Source organism: Pelodiscus sinensis, chromosome 26, assembly GCF_052426305.1.
Source record: "Pelodiscus sinensis isolate ZL-2025 chromosome 26, ASM5242630v1, whole genome shotgun sequence".
Lineage (NCBI taxonomy): Eukaryota > Metazoa > Chordata > Testudines > Trionychidae > Pelodiscus > Pelodiscus sinensis.
Window position 1 is genome coordinate 19,066,761 of NC_143077.1, and position 23,249 is coordinate 19,090,009.

Here is a 23,249-nt window from a genome sequence, read left to right on the forward strand (position 1 = left end):
TGCAAAGTGCTCCACTTAGGAAGGAACAATCAGTTCCATACATACAAGATGGGAAGCGACTGTCTAGGAAGGAGCATGGTGGAAAGGGATCTAGGGGTCATAGTGGACCACAAGTTGAATATGAGTCAACAGTGTGATGCTGTTGCAAAAAAAGCAAATATGATTCTAGGTTGTATCAACAGGTGTGTTGTAAGCAAAACTCGTGAAGTCATTCTGCCGCTCTACTCTGCACTAGTTAGGCCTCAGCTGGAGTACTGTGTCCAGTTCTGGGCGCCACATTTCAAGAAAGAGGTGGAGAAATTGGAAAGGGTACAGAGAAGAGCGACAAGAATGGTTAAAGGTCTAGAGAACATGACCTATGAAGCCAGGCTTCATGAACTGGGCTTGTTTAGTTTGGAAAAAAGAAGATTAAGGGGGGACATGAGAGCGGTTTTCAAATATCTAAAAGGGTGTCACAAGGAGGAAGGAGAAAATTTGTTCCTCTTGGTTTCTGAGGACAGGACAAGGAGTAATGGGCTTAAAGTGCAGCAGGGGAGGTTTAGATTGGACATTAGGAAAAAATTCCTAACCGTCAGGGTGGTCAAATATTGCAATAAATTGCCAAGGGAGGTGGTGGAATCTCCCTCTCTGGAGTTATTTAAGAACAGGTTAGATAGACATCTGTCAGGGATGGTGTAGACTGAGCTTGGTCCTGCCTTGAGGGCGGGAGGCTGGACTCGATGACCTCTTGAGGTCCCTTCCAGTCCTATTATTCTATAATTCTGTGATTCAAGCTCTTGCCTTGACCTCCACAAAGGGAGGTGTGGTACCACAGTACCTGTAAGAATTTTAAGTTGCTTTCACTCCTGACGCTAGACACAGAAAGTGAGGGGGGATTTTTAGGAAACAATGTGGGGGAGAGGAAAGCAACTTTTCCTCCCTGCCCCCAGTCATGTTACTGGATGTTGAGGGGAGCAGCCAGATCACTGCTGCACCCATGTGGGGGTGTTGGCCCCAAAAGTGGCACAAAGGGGGGCCACGTGAGGTGTCCAGTAGAAGCCTACTTTCTTCTGATTCCATATATGCTATTCCTGTGATTGTATAATGTTGGTATGTGAAGTTATAAGCATGTATTTTGTGTGGATACCAGATGTTTCTCTGTATGTGGTTGAACTTTGGGCAAAGCAGCTCAGCCTATGGATATGCTAACGAGTAAAGCTCTGGAACAATAGCCCTCTTTAGGCCAAGGACACACCTCAAGAGTGGTGACTCATACCTAGTGGCTACCAGCAGGGAACACAGGGATAAGCCATGGGCCAGGTGACCTGCTGTAGCCAAGAAGAGACCAGGAAGGAGGGATAAATAGGCCATGTGGTCGACTCCATCTTGGTACTCAGCTCAGCACTTCATCCCAGAGGCAGCAGTGCAGGGATCGAAGAGCCAGGAAGAACTGTGTGCCCATCCTGACCCTAGGATGCGCAGCAAGGACTTGTAAGCCAGCAGCTGTAACATCTCTGCTAGAGGCTGCATCGAGAACCGGGAAATTTGATGCATGTAATGTACTATCCTTTAACAACCTTACTCTCATGCTTTTCTTTATTGTAATAATAAACCTTTAGATGTTAGGGTATGTCTACACTACAAAGTTAGTTCGAACTAACGTCTGTTAGTTCGAACTAACTTTCCTAGGCGCTACACTAGCACTCCGTTAGTTCGAACTTAATTCGAACTAACGGAGCGCTTAGTTCGAACTAGGTAAACCTCATTTTACGAGGATTAACGCCTAGTTCGAACTAGCTAGTTCGAACTAAGGGCTGTGTAGCCCTTTAGTTCGAACTAGTGGGAGGCTAGCCCTACCCAGGTTTCCCTGGTGGCCACTCTGGCCAACACCAGGGAAACTCTATGCCCCCCTCCCGGCCCTGGACCCCTTAAAGGGGCACGGGCTGGCTACGGTGCCCGTGCCAGGTGCAAGCCTGCCAGCACCCAGCCAGCAGACCCTGCACCTGGCACGGCACAGAGCCACCCACCCAATGCCCCCCAGCCCACCCCCTCTTCCCGGGACCAGGCTGGCGGCTCCCGGGAGCTTGCCCTGGACCGCAAGAGGCGGGCACCTTCCTGGGCTAGTGCGGACATCGTGGACCTCGTCCACGATCTCTGCACTAGGCACAGGAAAGTGGCCGGCTAGGGCAGGATAGCTGCCAGCCTGGCCACCCAGGAGCAGGTGTGCATGAAAATCAAGGGGGTCCACTGAGACCCCCGACCCTGAGCCCTGAGCTTACAATGGCCGTACTGGGTCAGACCAAAGGTCCATCTAGCCCAGTAGCCTGTCTGCCGACAGCGGCCAACCCTAGGGACCCTGGAGGGGATGGACCGAAGACAGTGACCAAGCCATTTGTTTCGTGCCATCCCTCTCCAGCCTTCCACAAACTTTGGGCAGGGACACCACTCCTCCCCCCTGGCTAATACCACTCGATGGACCCAACCTCCATGACTTGATCTCACTTCCCTTTAAACTCTGTTCCAGTTCTAGCCTTCACAGCCTCCTGCAGCAAGGAGTTCCACCGGTTAACTATTTGCTTTGTGAAGAACAACTGTCTCTTACTAGTTTCAAGCCTGCTACCCATTCCTTTCGTTTGGTGTCCTCTAGTCCTTCTTTATGGGAACTCATGAAGAACTTTTCTGAATGCACCCTCTCCACCCAACCCCTGCTTTTAGAGACCTCTATCCTGTCCCCCCTCCGTTTCCTCTTTTCTAAGCTGAACAGTCCCAGTCTCTGTAGCCTCTCTTCATCTGGGACCTGTTCCCAACCCCTGATCATGTTAGTTGCCCTCCCCTCTCCCAGCCTTTCTCTTCCCCTCTCCCACCTCCTTTTCCCAGTCTCCCCCAGTTTTTTTCAATAAAGACAGAGTCAATGTTGGAAGAAACGTTATCTTTATTTTGTACATCAATAAGAAGGGGGGCTAGGGAAGGGTAAGTGGAAGGAGGTGAGGGAGGAATGGGGTACGAGCCCCCGATGGGGAGGACTGGGCTTGCTCTGCGGGCTTCTGGGGGTGGAAGCTCTCCTGCAGCCCCCCAATTGCCCCCTCTCCCCAGATGGCAGCCTGCGGCAAGTGCAGCCGGGCTGATGGCCGAGTGCTGTGATGTGCCCAGTGTGGGTATTCCGGGCACTCCAAGCCAGAACTTCTTTGCAAGCGGGGCACCCCTTAGAACTGTGTGTCCGGGGTGGGGGTCGGGACCCTTTAAGCGCAGCCCTCGGCTAGCCTGAGACAGCATCTCCATGCTCTAAGTCCTCCTTTTATGCCCTGCCGGCACTGCTTCCGGCCATCCTTAAGCCCTGTTCAGAGTCCACTCAATGTGGACTTGCTAGTTCGAATTAGCAAAACGCTAATTCGAACTATTTTTTAGTTCTAGACGCGTTAGTTCGAATGAGCTTAGTTCGAATTAACTAATTCGAACTAAGTTAGTTCGAACTAGCACTGTAGTGTAGACGTACCCTTAGATGCTAAAGGATTGGCTCAGCATGATTTGTGGGTAAGGTCCAGAGGGTAAATTGACCAGGGATCTGTGGCTGGTTTCTTGGAACCGGACAGTACTTGTTCGGGGTAGGTGGGATTGGGTGCTAAGACCCCCCCACCGGTGTATGAGGCCCGGGGCCATCTGGGGCATGGATATTGCTGGGGTTTCGGAGGGGTTTTGCTCGTGAGGCTTCAGGCAGGCAGCTGAAGCACTCTGTGAGACTGGTTTGTGGCCTGATTGGAGAGGTAACCAGTCTGGGGACTGTAAGGAGCCCCGAAGTTGAGCAATTCGCCCTGAGCGGAAGCCCTCAGCTGTGCCCAGACACAGTCCGGTCTGTCACAGCCCCAGCCAAGCCGTTTGCTGCGCCCTGAGGAGAACCGCCCTGTGCTGGGCACCTGAGCAGTGAAGAGAAGTTCAGCGCCCAGACTGCCTGGGAGGGCAGCACAAGGAGTCATCGTCTCCAGGAGAGGCAGTGGTCTCATCACACCATCAGCCCCAGGGTTCTCCTGGCTTTGCAGGCGTCATGGAGACGGGGAGTGCTACGGAGGGAAGGGATGATGAGGCAGCTCAATGGATGTTTTCGGGGAGTTCGTTCAGAGCAGCGAGGCAGAAAGCACGGAGCCCTGGAGGGGCAGGGCGTCAAGAAACCCCCTGAAATCTTCAAGTCTGAGCTGTGAGGGGAGCACGTCACCCTGGACCATTCCTCACAGGTGTCTGCCCAGCCTCTTTTTAAACGCCTCCAGCGACAGCGATTCCACAGCCTCCTTTGGGAGCCTCTTCCAGAGCTTAACTGCCCTTAGGGACAGAAAGTTCCCCTAAATCTCCCTCGGTGCAGGTAAAGTCCCTCACACATTGTCCAACTTCAGTGGACATAGAGACAAGTGATCATCAGCCCCTTTAGAAGAGCCCGTAACACACGTGAAGGCCTGTTATCGGCCCTCCCTACCTTTTCTTTTCTCAAGACTGTCTATGGCGTTCTCATGGGTCAGGTATTTTACACCTTTTATCATTTTTGTGACTCTCCCCTGGACTCGCTCCACCTGGCCCACATCTTCCCTACAGTGTGGCAGCCAGAACCCAACAGAGTCCGTCAGCTGAGACTGGTGGAGGAGGACAGGCACCGCCCAGATCTGACAAGCCAGAGCCCTGTTTAGACAAACCCTTTTTTGCAGCTGTATTACCTTGTTGACTCATATGCCCATTTGTGATCTTGGATAACCCCCAGATCGTGTTCAGCAGCACTGTCCCCAGCCCATGGGCCATCCTCAGCTGGAGCAATTGCACAATCTGGCCTGGGACTTCCTGTCCATTACTGCCCCATGCCCTGCTCTTTCCCACCATCACCCCGCCCTCTCCCTGCGTGGCATCTTGTACCCTAGGATGCAGCTTTGGGGATCACTGGGGGGCTGGCACCACATGGAGGCAGCAGTCATGCCCCCTCTATTCTCTGTGTGGCAGGAGCCATGGCGGAGTCAGACAGCACTGGACAAATGCACTTGCTCTGTTGTGCTCTGCTTCCCCATGGCTCCTACTGATGTGGGGAGTGTGTGTGGGGCCCGACTGCTGCCTCTGCACAGCACCAGGCCCCCCAGTGACCTCCAAAGCCACGTCCTCCCTCTTCCCAAGCAGAGAGATCCGATCCCAGACAGGAGATGCCACAGCTGAGGATGGCACAACTATGAGGAGCTGCCGGTGTGGGATGCTGGCTCCTGGGAACTTCTTCAGAGGGGTATCCCAAGCTCTGCTACCACTAGCAAGCTTGAAGAAAACCCAATAATCTCTGATAGCTGACCTCTCAGTCTTAGTCATGCACTCACCCACCTCCTATTACTTTCCAGGACACAAGAATCAGATCCTAGTCTTTAAAAGGGTGTTCTTATTCACAAAACAAAAAGATATTCTTGATAAAGGATACTTCATTGCTAGGTGTTATAGAGCAGCTGAGAAAAGAATAGATTAAAACACAGAGAATTGCTTCCCTGGGATTCAGTTTTAGTTACAGCGTAAGGGGGGGTTAACTAAACACCAAAACAAAGAAAATTGTGTAGAACTATAAACATTCCCTATCTACTCACATGTTTGTACTTCCAAAGTCTAGTCCATTTCTAGGCATGGGTATTCATCTCCCTTCCCCCCAGTTCTTGGTTTGAATGCCCAAAGGAAAAGCAGCAGGCAGATTCCCTTTCAAGCCAACTCTAACACGTTCTTCCCATTGGTTCTCCTGGCTACCTGCCAACACTTCCTGGTCACCCACTTTCCAGGGTGAACCCTTTAGTTACTGAATGCTGAACTGTTTCTTCAGACAACGAGGGTGAGAAAGGCCAATCTGTACCTCTCTCCTTCACTCTCTTACCAAAACATTGCTTCTCTTTTGAAGCTGTAATATTTTACTAGAAGACTTACTTGGCCTTGCTCGGGTCCTTCAGGGCAGGGGGCTGGCGGTGTGGGGAGTGCAGGAGTCAGAGCTAAGTGGGATGGGCCCTGCCAGCAAGGAGGAGACAGGAAGCCTGCACCTCGTACTCCTGCGAAAAGCCTGCCTGGGGGAAACTCAGCTCTGGAGGGAAGAAGGAAGCCACAGGCTGGCGCACACAGGGCTCTGTGGGCTTGTCGGAGGCTGTGGGTGTCAGGCTGTGAGCCCAGCAGCAGAGCATTTAAGGCACCCAGAGTTCCAGGGCAGACGATGACACAACACCTCACTCCCAGAACATGCACCTCAGTCTGTAGAGCGGTGCCGGTAAGGTTCAGGGAGGTGTCACAGGCCGAGGGAGCGAGCTGCAGTGGCTGGAGGCTGACCCTGGAGGTGCTCCCTGTGGCAATAAGAGGCCAGGCTGATTATGGAACCTGGTGGGAGGGAGGGCAAGGGCATGGCAGGTAGCACTGGCATGAAATGCCCAAGCCAGGCAACGCTCCTCAGCCTGGTCCATCCTGCCAGGCCGGAGCCATTCCCTCCCATAGGCTGTGTGAACCACGGCAGCCAGCCACTCCCAGCAACTCAGCCCTGGCTCCTCGTGGTCTCCTGGATGCTTTATTCCCACTGTTCAATCCCAGGGCGCATCCCAGGGGAACGCCCCCAGGAGGCCTCCCATGCGGTCCCGGTAGATCCCGTCGAAGGCCTTGCTCTGCGCCGCTGTGAAATGGTTCTTCCAGTCCCCACAGATGCCTGTGGAAGGCGAGTGGCGCTGCTCAGGATTCGCACCATGGCCATCGCGGGGACTGGGACTCGCCTCCCACCCTGCAGATCGCGGGGCGCTTGCTGCTGCAAGGGGGGTTGAGCCCACCCTGCTCCCAGTGCACAATCCTGGCTCTGCCCCCGGCTCATCCCCCACAAGGGCTCGATGGGATCTGTGAAGCTCCCCAATGATGGGGCTGCCTGACAGCAGCCTCCTCACTATAACTTTGGGCTGGGCCCTGACTGAGCTCCCAGGCAGCCTTCTTATAGTCCTAGTCCCGCCCTTTGACTTCCGGTCAGGTGAGGGGGCGGGGCTAGGCTGGGCCCAAAATGGCTCCCAGAGGGGTTCCTCCGCCTCCGGCTCAGTGGGTGGCCATTCCACCCCCCTACACTCCTCCCCCCTTAAGTCCAGCTCCCAATCTCCGGGACCGGGATTCTGCTCTTCCTCCCTGCGGGACAGGGCATCGACATTGTCCCTCCCTGCTCGGTGTTTCACTGTGAATACATACGGTTGGAGGGACAGGTACCATCTCATGATGCGACTGTTGGTATCCCGCATCTGATGGAGCCATTGTAGGGGTGCATGGTCTGTAAAAAGAATAAAAGAGTCTCCAAGGAGGTAATACCGCAGCGCCTCGATGGCCCACTTTATCGCTAGGGCCTCCTTCTCAATTGCGGCGTAGCGGCGCTCTCGAGGAAATAGTTTTCGGCTGATATACAGCACTGGGTGTTCTTCTCCCTCAATTTCCTGGGACAGTACTGCCCCCAGTCCGCAGTCTGACGCGTCCGTCTGGACAATGAAGGGCCGGGAGAAATCGGGGCTGAACAGAACTGGCTCGCTGCACACAGCGGCTTTTAGGTCCTGAAAAGCTGTCTTGCATTCCGGCGACCACCTGATCCTTTGAGGACTGTCTTTCTTGAGGAGCGCCGTGAGAGGCGCGGCTCGAGTTGCAAAGTGTGGCACAAAACGGCGATAGTAGCCTGCCAACCCTAAAAACCGTCTTACTTTCTTCTTGGAGTTGGGTGCCGGGTAGTTTTGGACCGCCTCCACCTTCCCTACTAGAGGCCGGACTAGGCCCCACCCCAGCTGGTACCCGAGGTAGGTGGTTTCCTGCCAGCCAAGTTTACATTTCGTGGGATTGGTGGTCAGGCCGGCATCCCGCAATGTCCGCATTACGGCCGCTACCCGCTCCAGATGTTCCTCCCAATCTTGGCTGTAAATTACCACATCATCTAGGAACGCGGCGGCATACGCCGTATGCGGGGATAGCAAGCGGTCCATCATTCGCTGAAATGTTGCAGGGGCCCCATGGAGTCCGAATGGCATCCTTATAAAATGGAACAATCCCGGGGGAGTTGAAAAGGCAGTTTTTTCTCTCGATTCGGAGTCCAGGGGGATCTGCCAATATCCCTCTGTAAGATCTAGGGTGGTTATAAAGTCGGCTCTCCCCAAGCGTTCTAACAGTGCGTCTGTTCGCGGCATGGGGTAGGCGTCAAATTTTGAAATTTCATTTACTCGTCTGAAATCGATGCAGAAGCGGACACTGCCATCTGGCTTCGGCACCAAGACGATTGGGCTACGCCACTCGCTCTGGGAGCGCTCTATCACTCCCAGTTGCAGCATCGACTGGACTTCCTCCTCGACTACCTTCCGCATCTGGCGGGGGGGAGAGGCCGAGTACCTTCTCGTACCACTTGGCCTGGAGGGGTCCAAATGTTATGTGTTATTACCCCAGTATGGCCGGGTTGGGTTGTGAAGGTCTTTCGAAATGTCTCTCTGGGTATGTCTACACTACCCTCCTAGTTCGAACTAGGAGGGTAATGTAGGCATACCGCACTTGCAGATGAAGCCCGGGATTTGAATTTCCCGGGCTTCATTTGCATAAGCGGGGCGCCGCCATTTTTAAAAGCCCGCTGGTTCGAACCCCGTGCAGCGCGGCTACACGGGGCACGAACTAGGTAGTTCGAACTAGGCTTCCTAGTTCGAACTACCGTTACTCCTCATTCCACATACCCTATGAGACAATGTGCTTGTTTCACCTGGGTTGCAGAGAGGGTGTTTCCCAGCTGTGGCTCTCTTTCCTCCCCCAGATCAGGTATTTCCGGCCCTAGAGTGGGCTCCGCTGGCTAGGGGGTAATCATCAGGGCCTCCCGTTCTCGCCAGTGCTTCAGGAAATTTACATGAAATATTTGGGTTTTCTTCTTCCGATCCGGTTGATAGATCTCGTAGTTCACCGGCCCGACCTGACGAGTGACCTCACCGGTGTATGAGGCCCGGGGCCATCTGGGGCACGGATATTGCTGGGGTGTCGGAGGGGTTTTGCTCGGGAGGCTTCAGGCAGGCTGCTGAAGCGCTCCGTGGGACTGGTTTGTGGCCTGTTTGGAAAGGTCACCAGTCTGGGGGCTGTAAGGAGCCCCGAATTTGAGCAATTCGCCCTGAGCGGATGCCCTCAGCTGTGCCCAGACACGGCCCGGTCCGGTCCGGTCCGTCACACATGGCAACGGATGCCAAAGGAAATATGATGACACAACAGGGGGGGGCGGGCTTGTCCAATGAGATGCTTTGTCTCCATGCCCCTTTCCTGGGCTTCGCCCAGCATGACTGAGCCTGGAAATGTCTTTTCAGGGCAGGAAAGTGGCTCTTTCCGAGGGGGAATGCCAAACCCTTCTGCTGGGCGAGTTTCTTCTGGAATTCCCTGCCCCTGTCGTAACCCGGCAGCCAGTGAGTTATTGCCTCCTCTGCACTCACTGGGCGGGGGGTTGCTGTGGCAGGAGGCACCAGACGTATCATCCCACCTGGGCTTCTATTTGACATTTTCCTTTGTTTTGAGTTTTTTGCAAATGAAAGGAGACAGAACGGTCAGTTAGAAGCACAAATGGCTTGTGTGAGGTTTAGTTTCAAATAGACATTTTCCTGCCAGTTTGGATTTGGATGCCCAAATCCAAATTGTCACCGCAAAGCACAGGAAAAGATCGCCTTTCAATGCTAAATGATTGTGTGGAATGCCCAAGATCATTGCACGTGAAGTGTTTGAGGGCAAAGATTTAACTGAAATTAAACGATTTGTGCTTTAAAAATGTTGGTAAAATATTGTAGAAAAACTTCAATCAGCTTTTTTTTTCATACGCAACGTTTTCGGTGCAGTCTGTTGCCCTCTGTTGCATGGCATCAGAACTGCAAGAGTGTGTCATTAATGGGTATGTCTACACTACAGCACGAATTCGAACTAACTGAATTGGAATTAGTTAATTCGAACTAAGCTAATTTGAACTAGTGTATCTAGACCTAAAAGCTAATTTGAATTCAATCGGGGGACTGTCAGGATCCAGGAGGCCCTGCAGGAGAGCTTCCACCCAAGGAGCCTGCAGAGCCACCCTAGTCCTCCCCATCGGGGGCTCATGCCCCATTCCTCCCTCACCTTCTTCCACTTACCCCTCCCTAGCCCCCCTTCCTGATGTAAAAAAAAATAAAGGACACGTGTGTTCAAAAATACAAACTCTCTTTATTTAACAAAACTGGGGAGGGGAAATAAAACTGTGGGGAGACGGGGGAAAGGAGGCAGGAAAGGGCAGGAGAGAGTGTGGGAGAGGGGAGGGGGAAAACTGGGAGGAGGGAGCTGGAAGGGGAAAGCAAGGGGAAAGAGGGGGAGGGGAAACTCAGGGATCGGGGTGGGGGTGACGCCGGGCCAACCGCCTCCCAGCACAGCAAGGGAGGGGGCCTCGGCGTCCCCGGGGAGATGGGGTGGAGGGTGCAGAGGTTGACGTGGGGGGTGTGGACATTGAGGAGGAGGAGGGTGTGGGGGTTGAGGAGGAAGAGGTGGGAGGGGGGCAGGAGTGGGAGGAGGGACAGTTGTTGGGGGGGCAGCAGGCGCAGGATCAGCACAGGGCACCATGCTCTGCAGCAGGGCCTGCAGATTTGCATTTCTGGCTCGGTCCTCAGCCAGCTGCTCCTGGCGGAGCTGCAGGTCTTCCCACATCCAGGCCTTGACGGTGTGGTGCAGGGCTCGCAAGGACCCCAGGTGCTGGTCCCAGTACTCCTGCTCTGTGGTGGCGGACCGGAGCAGGCCATGGGTGCGGGAGCATGTCCCGGGTGGGGTGGTGCGCCCTGCACGAGCAGCTGGTACAGCTGTAGAGAAAGAGAGTGGTCACTTCTCCCTGGGGACACAGTAGATGATGCCCAGCCCCCTCCCCCCGCCCCGCAACGTGAGGGCGACCATGCCCTGCACCGTCAGAGCCGCTGTGCTTGTACAGAGGCCATGGTCAGGATGTCTGGCTCTCCCCGGGACGGGGAGCTGCCCCAAGACTGCACCCATGTCCCTGTGCCATGTATAGTGTGGCCGGGGCGGTGGGCGGGCGGGGGGGGGAGATGTCCCCTGCCTCCATGTAGAGGAGACGTGTGGAGGGAAAGCATCCTGCTGGGTCCCGCCCCAGGGTCAGGAGCATGTCAGGTCTCTTCAGACATGCATGTGCCTATTGGGCCACGGCCCCTGGGTGTCACGCAGCTGGAGCGTGGCATGGCATGTGCTTGCACGTGCACAGGTGTCTGTGTGATCCGTGGGAGGCATGGCCCACGTGCGCGGTCCCTGGTCTCCCTCCCGCCTCCTCCCCCGAACTACTTAATTGGAACTACTTCCCCGGTACGGTCTCCCTGGATGACCCTGCCGACTCCAGTGCTGGAACTCCTTGTGGTGGCCCCTCCGGTGTGCCCAGGTCAGGGCCCTCCAGTCCCGGCTCGCTGCCTCCCGGGCTGGCACGGACCGCCCCGCCCCCCAAGAGTCGGTCGAGGGCAGGGAAGTAGGGGCAGGTGGCAGCCCCTGCTGCGGCGCCGCCCCTGGTGGCCATGGCGTACGCCTGCCGCAGCTGGTTTACTTTCAGGTGCACCTGCTCCTGGGTGGCCTGTGTCCCTTTCGGGCCATGGCGGCCGCTATGCGCCCGTAGACGGCCACGTTCCTCCTCCTAGTACAGAGATCATGGACGCTGGGGGCCTGCCCCCAAACCTCAATGAGGTCCATGACCTCCACACTAGACCAGGAGGGTGCGCGCCATCTACGGCCCCTGGCTGGCCCCTGGGTGCTGGGGGACTGGGCGGGGGGACGGCTCGCTGGCACTGGCTGCCTGGCTCATCCTGCAGCCGCTGGCTCGGGGCGCTACATGTGTGCGGGGTGTATTGTTGCCCTCTGCTGGATGGACTGTAAATGCTTTATGTATGTATCATATGCCCTATAGTGCTAACAGTTAATGGAGATTCTCCTCTAGCTCACACCTGGCATTTTCTAAAGTAATTTATGTGTGTGTATGTGCGAGAAAGAGCAAGAGCCTGGGGGCTCCCTCATGTCTCCTCCCCATCCTGATCTGCTTGGCTTAAGTGCAGGAAAGAAGAAGTAGTGAGCTTTGTGTATTTGACATCAGGTGGAAGCAGGGGAATGGAGGACTGGTGGGAACAAAAGCGATGAGGAGTCCTGTGGGACTGGTGGGAACAAGAGCACTTGGCTTCTTTTCCTGCAGACCGAGAGGGGTGGGGACTGGCTTGAGCTATATAAATCAGATGCCGCTCCATGCCTCAGTTTCCCCCTTCATACAATGCCGATGACACAGAGAATGTTTGTAAAGTGCCTTGTTGTTAGCCCATGGGGCAGAGGGGGAAACTCGGTCTCAGAAGCAGACTGGGGGGAGGTAAAAGCCTACCTAGGCAGCGCTGGTTCCACTACGTCACGCTGCCAGACCGGTCTGAGTGGGTCCCTCTCTTGGCTGCTCCTCCCCCCAGGAGGAGTGGGTTCCTCTCCATCGGCTGCAGGAACCAGCATTTCAAGGTCTTTGCCAATGGGCAGCCGTTCTGCAATTCAGCTCTGCCGCGGCTTCCAGCAGATCGATACACTGGAGATCGATGGTGCCGTGGTCGGGTCCTGTGCCCAGTTCTGAGCCCGACCGGTGCCGCTGCCCAGACGGAGATGAGTGGCACACACACGACACCCCCCTACGGCCGCCCTCGCAGACCCAATAAACCTCTCCCTTTCGCAGAACGACTCTGCTCCTGCGTGGTTCTGGGGCTACTTGTGTGTGTGTCCTAGACCCCCTTTCTGCTCAGCGCAGATAGAGACTCCTCTGCAGGTAGAGCTGAGTGCGACGCCTGCACTGGGATGGCGTATTGGGATAATGTACTGACAGCTCCTCTGCGCCACCCCTCCTCTTCCTGCCGCTGCAACATCAAATTAACCTTCCTGGTCTGCCCCGTCCTCCCTCCGGTACCAGGAGACCCCACGCATGATGGGAGGGGCTGCAAACTGGGGAGCAGGCTACTGCAGGGCTGAGGGCAGCAAACCAGCCCCCAGAGCCCTGCAGGGCCTGGCCACGGGGAAGGGGAACTGATGTGAGCAGCATTTAGAGCTGGGGGGGGCTGCGGGGAGGAGGACAACGGAGCCACGAGCAGGACAGGGGGTGAGCCAGCACCAGTGAGTCTCAGGGGGTATGTCTACACTACCCCGCTAGTTCGAACTAAAATCAGGCTCCATGCTCAGCTGTGAGTCCGAGTCCCATAGACAAAAGCGCCCCAGGGCAGTGGTGGATTCTCCACATGTCAATGGGTCTAGTGCAGGCCAGAGGCCTTGCTGGGATGCGCTAGGGCAAAGCCCAGGGCTGGGGCCGGACGGGAGCCCGTGAGAGGCAGCGGGGCGAGTGGGAGGCTCTAACTCTTGCTCCTGGCCAGGAAGTCCAGTGCTGGGTGACACCAAGGCCACGTCTGCACTGCAGGCATTTTGCTCAAGAACAACTGTTCTTGTGCAAAAACTTGTGGCGCGTCTACACTGCACGTGAATTCTTGTGCAAGTAAATTTGCAGTAAAGCATCAGAAAAGAGGGCTTCTTGCACAGGAGTTATTCCTCTCCCCACGAGGAATAAGCCCCTTTTGTGCAAGAGCTGTTGTGCAAGAAGGCAGCGTGGACGGGCACCAGGGGCTTCTTGAGCAAGACACTTTTATGGCTAAAATGGTCATCAGAGCTTTCTTGCACGAGAAAGCGTTCACAGTGCCATGGACACTCTTGTGCAAAAGCACATGGCAGGGTGGAGGTGCTCTTGCACGAGACCTTTTGCGCAAGAACTCCGGTGTGAAACAGTTCTTGTGCAAGAAGCCTGCAGTGTAGGGCAGGGAGCAGCCTATGGGGCTACTGGAGCTGCTGGCTGCAGGATGCCCAGTCAGGGAGTGGGGGGGACCCCTAGGAATGGCTCCAACTTCCCAGAGGGGTGGCCAGAGGCAGGACATTTGCCTGGCAGGGTGAGGTGGGGGGGGCAGTGACCTCACAGGGGCTTTGGGCAGCCCTCAGCAGATCAGGCAAAGGGCAGGTGGGGAGGTGGTGACCTCACAGAGGAACCCACATCTCAGGCTGAGAAAAGGGGGGGGCGGGCCCAGGGGACTTTGGAGACCCCCGGTTGCTTTAGCTCTGGTGCGTCTCCTGCTCACAGTTGCTTTGTCCTCTGTGAGTTCCACATCCGGACAGCGTTTTGCAGAAGGTAAGAGCCCCCAGGGGTTTGGATCCCGCCCGGGGCCGGCTGGGTTCCAGGCAGGCCCAGCCCTCGGTCAAGGGCCAGAAGTGCCTGTGCAAGACCGAGCCGATAAGCAAGGGGCCATTTGGGGGCTGGGGGCAGTCGCTCTGGGGAGCTGGAACCCCTGGATTTCGCTCTGCAGGCTGCGCCCCAAGCTCCCCTTTGCTCCCCTCATTTGCAGCATGGCCAAACACATCAGGCTGTGGTTCCGGAAAGCCCTGAAGATGGCCCCAGGGCCGGTGGGAAGCAGCTCCTCCGTCCCCGCGGGCGGGGAAGCTGAATCCCACCAGCTCGGGGCGACTCGCCCACCGGCCAGGCCCCTCCGGACCTGGCTCCAGAGGCGGCTGGGAAGGCGGGACCCAGCCCAGCGGGGCAGCCGGGTAGGGTGGCTCTGGGGCCTCCTCTGTGGAGAGAAACACCTGCCCCAGGAGCCCAGCCCCCATTACCACCAGGGGGCATCGCCCTGCCCGGCCCCCGGGGACCTGCCAGTCTCCGGGAGCCCCCAGCCTCTCCGCACCAGCCCCTGCAGCTGTGGGTCCAGCTCAGTGAGCAGCAGCGCCTGGGCCTCCAGCTGCAGCCGGGCCACCTCCTGCAGCCGCTCAGACCCAGGTGAGGGGCCGTGAACATGCTGGGCCCAGGGGCTCACCCAGTACACGGGGGGGCAGCCCCAGTGTCTGCCCCGCAGCCAGGGCAATGGATGGGGGCGGGAGCTGCTGCTTGGCTCTCTTGTTCCTGGCGGGGGCTCTGCTGAGGGCGTTGGCAGATGTGAGGGTGGAAGGGGGATGGGTCCCTGCGAGGGGCGTGTGGGGCCCAACCTGCCCTGGGTCCCTGACATGGGGGCGCGTGACCCCTGCTGGCCGCTGGAGTCACCCTGGTCCCTTCCCTCCCGCACAGAGCCCCCCTGCGCCTCGGCGGAGCTCTGCCAGGAGCGGATGGACTCCCAGGTGGAGGAAGGGGCCATCTATGATATTGAAGAGCAGCTCCACACCCGGGACACGGTAGGAACCTTCTCCACACGGGGGGGACCCGAGATTGTCCGGCCCCTTCCCAGCACGTCCCCCCCTCCGGGAGGGGCTTGTCCCTGGGGATCCCCCTGGGGCCCCTTCTCCTGCATGACCTGGGCCCCCCAAGCTGAGGTCTCTTGTCATGCACCAGCTGGGCCCCCACAAGCCTGAGGAAGCAGTTGGGGGGGGAGTGTGGGTGCTTGGACAACCGGCAGCTCCCACCTCCACTCCTGGGAGGCCTGAGCCCTGCAGCTGTCCGTGGGGGGCAGGCAGGCCCCAGGCTCACAGACTCTCTCTGGGGTGCAGAGCCCAGCCGCCCTGCAGCGGTTCCTCCTGGCCGTCCCCCCCGCCTGCCTCGCCGCCCTCCAAAGGGGCGAGGACACCCTGGCGCCGCGCTGCTGCAAGGACACCATGATGGCCAGGATCGTGGTGAGCGAGTCGCGGCGGCCGGGAGGAGGGGAGGGGATACGTGGGGTGGACAGGGGTCTGCCTGGGCCATGGGGGGGGGAGCTGGAAGGTTAGCAGAGCGGGCTGCTGAGGATGCGCCTGGGGAGCAGGGATGAGGAGGTTCAGAGGCTGGTCACCAGGGCAGTGAGGGGCAGGAGACGGCCTGGGGACAAGGATTGAGCTGGTCCCGGTTTGGGAGGGGGGTGCTGGGAGGGGCCCTGTGCCGGGCAGGGGGGCTACAGGCCAGCGGGAGGCAGTGGGGTTGGATCCTGCTGGGTGGGGGCGCTGGCCGTGTGAGCGTCTCTTGGGGGCCCCAGCCTCACACGCCCCTTTGTCTCCTTGGGTCTCACAGGAGATCATGGAGGACTCCCCCACCCCACTGGTCTTGGCCGACTGCCTCAACGCCGCCTGCAGCCTCAGGTACCGACCCCCCCCCCCCCGCCGACTCCCCCCCAGAGCAGATCCCCTGACCAGGGAGTGGGAAAGTCTCTGTCTCCTGGGCTATGTCTAGACTGCAAGCCTCTTTCGAAAGAGAGCACCCAGTGAGTCTGGATGCTCTCTTTCGAAGAAGCCCTAGTTCCATTCAAGAACGCCTTCGTTCGAAAGAAGCACTTTCCAAAGAAGGCGTTCTTCCTCGTGAAATGAGGTTTACCGCCGTGGAAAGAAAAGCCGCGTTCTTTCGATTTAATTTCGAAAGAACGCGACTGCAGTCTAGACGCAGGTGATGTTTTTTCGGAAAAAGGCTACTTTTCCCGAAAAACCCCTGAGTCTGGACACAGCCCTGCTGCTGAATGAACAGTCTCTGCCCCTCTCTCCTGCCAGCACCTTGCAGCCTCCCCTACAGGCCCAGCTCCTGAGCCCCCTGCTGAGGGCGGCCGTGGGACAGACTGTGTCTGGGGACTGGCAGCAGGAGCCCATCCACACACAGGTACGTCCCTCCGGGCCCTGCTCCCGGGCTGGGCTGGAGCTCCAGAGAGGAGTGGGGGTGGGGGCAGAGGGAGAGAAGAAGCTGCAGGTTTGGATCCTTCCCTCCAGGTTTCCCGTTGCTCTCCCTGGGGGCCCGTCCCTTCCATGCCCAGCCTGGGCTCCTCCCTGCTCTGCGAGGCGGCTCAGACCCTGCTCAATGTTGCACCCCGGAGCCAGCGGGTGGCCTGGATTCCCCAACCCCCCTCTGACCCAGGGCTCCCCCTTGTCTTGCAGCAGTTCATCCGGGCCCTTCCCGTCGACCTCCAGGCCCTACTGGCAAGCCTCCTCGCCGAGTCCCCAGACACCGCCAGGCTGCAGCTGATCATGGAGGTGAGCCCCGTGGGGGGGACGGGGCCATTGTCCCTGCTTCCTCGGGGGGCCGAGAGAGGAGCTGTGTCAGTGGCTGGGGGGGGGGGGCACAGTCTGAGAGGAGCCCCAGGCTCTGCCCAGAACCGGCGCCTCCCTACGGGTCCTGACCTGCCTCTTTCCCCCCCAGCACCTGAGCCCGTGGCTGGAGTCCCGCCTGCCCCAGGAGCGAGCCAGGGCCCTTGGCAGCACCACGGCCCTGCTGGGAGTCGCCACCACCCTCCCGGGGTTTGAGGTAAGTGACCTCGGAGCCGGGGGGTCTGGGGCTGCAGGGCGCGGGGCTGGGAGCGTCCCCGGGAGGCAGAGCTGGGAATGGGCCGGGAATGGGCCGCGTTCTCCTTTCCCCGGGGAGGGGCGACCCTGGGCCTTTCCGGGGGCACCTGGGCCCCAGACTGGGGAGTGGCCGTCAGTGGATCCCCTTGTTCCACCCCCGGAGTGACCCTTCAGTCGGGGCCATTGCTCAGGGTTGTCTCCTCGCAAGGCCGGCCCCGCCCCGCCCCGCCCCGCCCCGGGAGGTGTCTCTGTCCGTCCCCGAGCTCAGAACCGCCTCGGCGGCCGTTAGCATGGGACGTGCAGCCCCAGGATGCTGAGGGACCCCCCCTCTTCTCTCCCCTCAGAACTCCGCCGACTGGCCGAGGATGGGTCACCACGTGGCCCAGCTGGGCCTTTTTATTTCGGACCCATCCGAAGACGTCAGCCGGCTGGCCCGGAAGGGGGTGCACAGCCTGTACCGACTCCTCCTGCACCACAGGGGTAAGGAACCCAGCCGGGACCTGGGCCCCAGGGACACCCTGAGGGTGCCGGCGGCGGGGGGAGGGGACCCAGCCCTTTTCCCCCAGACTGGCCCAAGGGGGGATGCGTCCCTCTGTGTTCCCCTTCTGCCCCCTGTGCCCCTCCATTTGCCCAGGGATGCCTGCAGGGACCCGTGGGAGGGGAAGGGCTCAGACCTGCCAGCAGAATCACCCTGGTTTGTCTCTTGCAGGCCTCAACATCCACCAGGCAGAGGACCTGTGGTGCAGGCACTACTATAAGGAGAGATGGGTCCTGGCGCACAGCAACACCGTGCGGGTGGGAGAGGTAAGGACGCGCTGCCAGGGCAGGGCAGGGCTCGGGGGTGGGGCTGGCTGGGGCCCTCGTGCGGGTAGGACGCGGGGTGGGAGCGGGGAGTCGCTGATCGAATGGTCGATGCATTTTCCCTCGACTATTCGAGCCGTGGACAGGGCGGCGCTGCCCCTTTGTGACGCTGTCCCGGCGTTTCAAAGGGGTGGCGCTTCCTAGGGGCAGCGCCGCACCTTGCCCCGGATCTCCCGTAGGAGGGGAAGCAGGGCGGGGGGGGGCAACACTTTTTGATGGAGGTCGCTCCAAGATGTTGGCCAGTGGCCTAGGGCTGCTCTGTTGTGCGGAGGGGGTGAGGTCTGGGAGGGTCTTGGGGGCAGGAGGAAGGTGTGACCTGGGGCAGGGGTTGGGGTGCAGGGTGAGGAGAGCGTCTGGGTGCAGGGTCTGGAAGGGAGTTTGCAGAAGGAGGAAGCTGTTTTAGCCCCAGGAGTTGGGGCCGGGCTCTGGGCCGTCAGCTGAAACCTCCCGTGCTCTTGATTTCAGGTCTTTGGGCAGCTCTTCACGCCAGAGCAGGAGAACTGCTTTTTAGACAAGGCTCTGCTCGCTGCCCGCTCCCCCCTGAGGCGCCCCAGCCAGGCCGGGCTGGTCCTGGCCCACGCCCTGCATGGGCAGGCCCATCAGCTCCTGGGATACATGGTGAGCAGCCGGAGCAGATGCAGGAGAGCGGGGCAGGGCCAGGGTCTCCTTCCCATCCCCTCAGGGAGTCCCCCGCCCCTTTCCTCATGCTGCCCCCACCCCACGTCCCTGCTGGGTGGGTCAGAAGCTCACCCTGCGGGCCTGACGGGGGGTGACCAGAGAGCAGAACAAGTCTCAGCGCAGGGGGGAGGAGGGGGGAAATGCTGGGGGGGCCCAGTACCCCTGAGTCCCCAGGGATGAATGTGACGGATTCTGCTTCCCTTGCAGCAGGAAGACAGCCAGTGAGAGCACAAGGAGCTGAGGAGCCAGCAGCTGCGTCCCCCTCCCGCCAACCCTCCCAATTGTATAGAATGTATTTAAATTCGGATTAAATAACGTTTCAAAAAACATTTGGATCAGGCTTTGTCAATGATTTTTAATGGGGGGGGGCATTTTGGCAAGTGGTCAAGGGCCACATTTCTACCGAGGAGTTTGGGGTCTGGGACGGGGCGGTTGGGTGCAGAAGAGAGCTGAGGGGAGGAGCCTGGGTGCGCACCGTCCATTGCATCATCACGCGGCGCCATTGTGCTACTGCTGGAGCTTGGGTGACTGGTTTAATTTGAATGTTTACACAGATTAGGTGTTTTAACTTTAGGAAACTTCATTTTCAATAAGGTCAAATGTTAATTTCTGTCTACCACAAAGGGTTTCAAAGTTTTCTTTCTTAAAGGCAGGGATGAGGAACCTTTTTTGTCTCCAGGGCCACTGACCCCCAGAAAAACCAGTTGGGGACCACACACGAGAAAAGCAAAATACAAAAACCCTTCTTCCAAAACCCACAAGCCTCACTGAGGTGAGGGGAAGGGACAGGGAGGACTGAGGTTCGGGGATCCCTCATTTTTGGCCCCCCCTCAGATTGAGAGGGACCCGCAAATGCCACTCTCCCTGGAACCCAGGAGAGTTAATCTGTGCTGGGGCTGGAGTGCCAGGGGAGTGAGATGTCTCAGTCGGGGCCACATTCGTGAGGCTTGGGGGGGGTTGGAGGCGCCAGGGACGCATTCAGATAGAGCAGGGGAGCCGGCAGGGACCCTGAGAGGAGAAGTGGGAGTGAGAGCCCAGCCGGGGAGACACAAGGAAACCAGAGTCAGTCTAGTATCTCTCAGGCAGCTGGGGTAGACACCCCCCACCCCAAACCCCAGCCTCCTGTTGGATCCTCCTCCCACAGTTAACTGCCTCTGAGTCTGCACCCAAACTCCCATCGCTGCCCTGAACCTGTCCCAGAGCCTGCAACCCGCAGCCTCTGCCGCGCCCCACTCCCCAGCCATCCTGCACCGTAACCCCAGCCTCAGGCCAGCGAACCTGAGTGAGGGTGGGGGAGCCCAAGCAGCAGAGGGAGGGGGGAGTGGAACGAGTGGGGGCGTGGCCTCAGAACAGGGGCAGGGGTAGGTGCGGGGAAGGGGGCGGGGCAATGGTAGTGGCCTCTAATGCCCACACCCCTCCCTTCGGCATCGCTTATGTCCCATGTCCGCCCCCTCCTGAGCCCACAGCCGGTGCCAAGGCCTCGTGCCCAGGGCGGGGTCGCCCCTGTGAGCTGCCAGCCATACTGGGGAGAGGCGAGAGGGTCTGGGCTGCTGTGTCCGTTGCTGGCTCCTGTCAGGCCTTTGCACCAAGTCCTGGTGCAGCCTGAGCAAACCTGGGTCCTTCCCTGCTCCTCCAACACCACCTGGGCAAAGGGAGGAGAGTCCCCAACAGCCTCTGTCACTTCGGCCTCCTGTCGGGGGAACATGCCCCCTGCAGCATGATCCCCTGTAGATCTAGCCCTCTGGGCACTCACCCAAGGTCTCTACACGGCAGCTGCTCTGTGCCTAGTGCTGGCACTGCAGAGCCATTTGCCACTTTGCACCCGACTGTCACCAGGTCCTTTCCATTTGCAGGGCCGGCCACATCTCCTGCCCGCTAGGCCATTGGCTGCACCCTCGTCTCGCTCCTCCTGGTGTCTGTATCCGTCATCACCTTGGTGCTGGAGAGATGGGGCCTGCCCCAGCCTGCCGGGCTGCAAGGGACTCCTGTTGGGAGCAGCTGCATGGGAACCAGAGGCCCAAGAATGGGAGAACCCTATTGACCTGCTGTGAGCAGGAGACGGGGGTGGGGAGGGGGCTGGGGAGGTACCTGTACTCAGCTCTGAATGGGGGCTGGGGAGACACAGACACTGCTGATGATTGCTGCACTGTGGGCCCCTGGGTTACAGTCTATGCCCAGGCAGCTCCTCCAGTCACTGCCTGTCACATTACTGGATCTTGAGGGGAGCAGCCAGATCACTGCTGCACCCATAGGTGGGGGTGTTGGCCCCAGAAAATGGTAGAAAAGGGGGCCATGTGGGGTGCTGAATAGAAGCTTATTATCTGATAGTCCTATGTAAGCTATTTATGTGGTTGTATAACGTCTGTGTGTGTAGTTAGGAATCTGTAGTCTGTGTGGATCCTGAATATTTCTCTGCATGTGGTTGAGCATTGGGCAGAGCCCGGCCTGTGGACATGCTAATTAGCGAGGCCCTGTGGGACAATGGCACTGAATGGGCCAAGGACACACCTAAAGCATGAGGGCGGACACCTAAGAGCGGCCAGCAGAGAGAGGCTGAGGACCAGGTGATCTCCTGCAGCCAAGAAGAGGCCAGGAAGGAGGGATAAATAGGCCATGTGGTCGATGCCATCTTGGTTCTCAGCTCAGCACTTCATCCCAGAGGCAGCATTGCAGGGATCGAAGAGCCCGAGAGACCTGTGAACCCATCCTGACCCTAGGATGTGCAACAAGAACTCTTAAACCAGCAGCTGTAACATCTCTGCTAGAGGCTGCATTGAGAACTGGGACATTCGGTGCATGTAACATACTATTCCTTTAACAACCTTACTCTCATGCTTTTCTTTATTGTAATAATAAACCTTTAGGTGTTAGATGCTAAAGGATTGGCTCAGCATGATTTGTGGGTAAGATCCAGAGGGTAAATTGACCAGGGATCTGTGGCTGGTTTCTTGGGACCAGACAGAACTTGTTCGGGGTAGGTGGGATTGGGTGCTAGGACCCCCACCGGTGTATGAGGCCCGGGGCCATCGGGGGCATGGATATTGCTGGGGTGCCGGAGGGGTTTTGCTCGTGAGGCTTCAGGCAGGCAGCTGAAGCGCTCTGTGGGACTGGTTTGTGGCCTGTGTGGAGAGGTCACCAGTCTGGGGGCTGTAAGGAGCCCCGAAGTTGAGCAATTCGCCTTGAGCAGACGCCCTCAGCTGTGCCCAGACACGGCCCGGTCCGTCACACTGCCCCTCAGCCTGCAGGCCTCTCCTCGCTCTCAGCCAGGCCAAGGGCTGAGCCCTGCTGTGGCCTGCCCCAGCCAGCCAGCCAGCCAGCCCAGCTCCTCCTCCTGCACAAACAGTCCCGCCTGCTCCTTTAGCAAAGCAGAGCGGGCTGGTTGTGGAACTTCTGGGAGACTGAGGTTCAAGTCCCAGGTCTGCTGCAGAGCCCTTGGCCCTGCCACTCCCCTGAGTGGGCCTCAGCCCCCTGGGAGCTTTTCCGGGCAGGGGCTGCGGCTAGGGTTGCCAGGTGTCCCGTTTGAACCGGACAGTCCAGTATTTGAGCTTTCTGTCCAGGAGATAAATTGAGAAAATATCTCAATTTTCTAAATAAGATGTACTCTAGGTTGTGATGCAATGGCAAGTATGTCTGGTATTTTTATTGACCATCTGGCAACCCTGGCTGCGGCTGCCTCTCACTACTCTGGTGTGGACAAAGCACTGCAGTCATCCCGGGACAACGCCCCCAGAGACGCTCTCCCTCTGGGGCAGGGTCCTTTAATGCTTTTCACACTGACATAGGCTACGGGACAGCCCCTTGGACACGGGCATGAGTGTCCCCGCGGGGCGGTATCCCCCGGACGCTGCGCAATGCAGAGAAGAGGGGTGAGTCCTTGCTGGGATTGGTGGGACAAGAGACGTTCCGTTATTTTAACCCCACCCGCTATAAAGCAGCAAAACCCTGGGTCCAGGTACTCAAAAGTGCAGGGCTCTGCTTCTGCGGGATTAGCCGCCCCTTCTCGGCTGGGAACACGCAGGCGAAGCATCGAAGGGCTCCCACCCCACTGAGATGGTGACTGCATGTCTCGGGAAGGGAAGAATCCAGCCATGGGGGGGGGGGGGAGGGATCCCCTCTGGCACTGACAGAGAGGCCCAGAGACATGCAGAAGGAAAGTTCGGGAGGGAGGGGGCAGAGATACCAGGTAGGGAGGAGGACGGAGGTGCAGCTAACTCTGGTACTCGTGACACCCAGACCCCATCTCTCCCCACCTCCTTGGACCCAGGCAGCACCTGCTCCTTTTTGTCTCCTCTCCCATTGACTGCCGCCCTCCTCACCACCAGGTCTCCCAAAGGTTCCTCTCCCCAAATGTTTCCCACTCCCCTCCCACTGTTCCTCGCTCCCAAATCCCTGGGGTCCTGTCAAACAAACGTCTCTTCCTCCCTCCTGTGGCTGGCACCTCCATGTCCTGTAGC

The 23,249-nt window shown here is 58.3% G+C and overlaps 1 long non-coding RNA gene across 1 annotated transcript; it reads left to right on the top strand.

Annotated features, from left to right (window-relative positions):
* The first annotated feature begins 15,509 nt into the window (after positions 1-15,509).
* Positions 15,510-16,579, top strand: LOC149521575 (uncharacterized). Its single transcript, XR_016347894.1, has 3 exons — positions 15,510-15,633; positions 16,004-16,071; positions 16,474-16,579. It is a non-coding gene; the product is annotated as an uncharacterized LOC149521575 (long non-coding RNA).
* Positions 16,580-23,249: the final 6,670 nt, after the last annotated feature.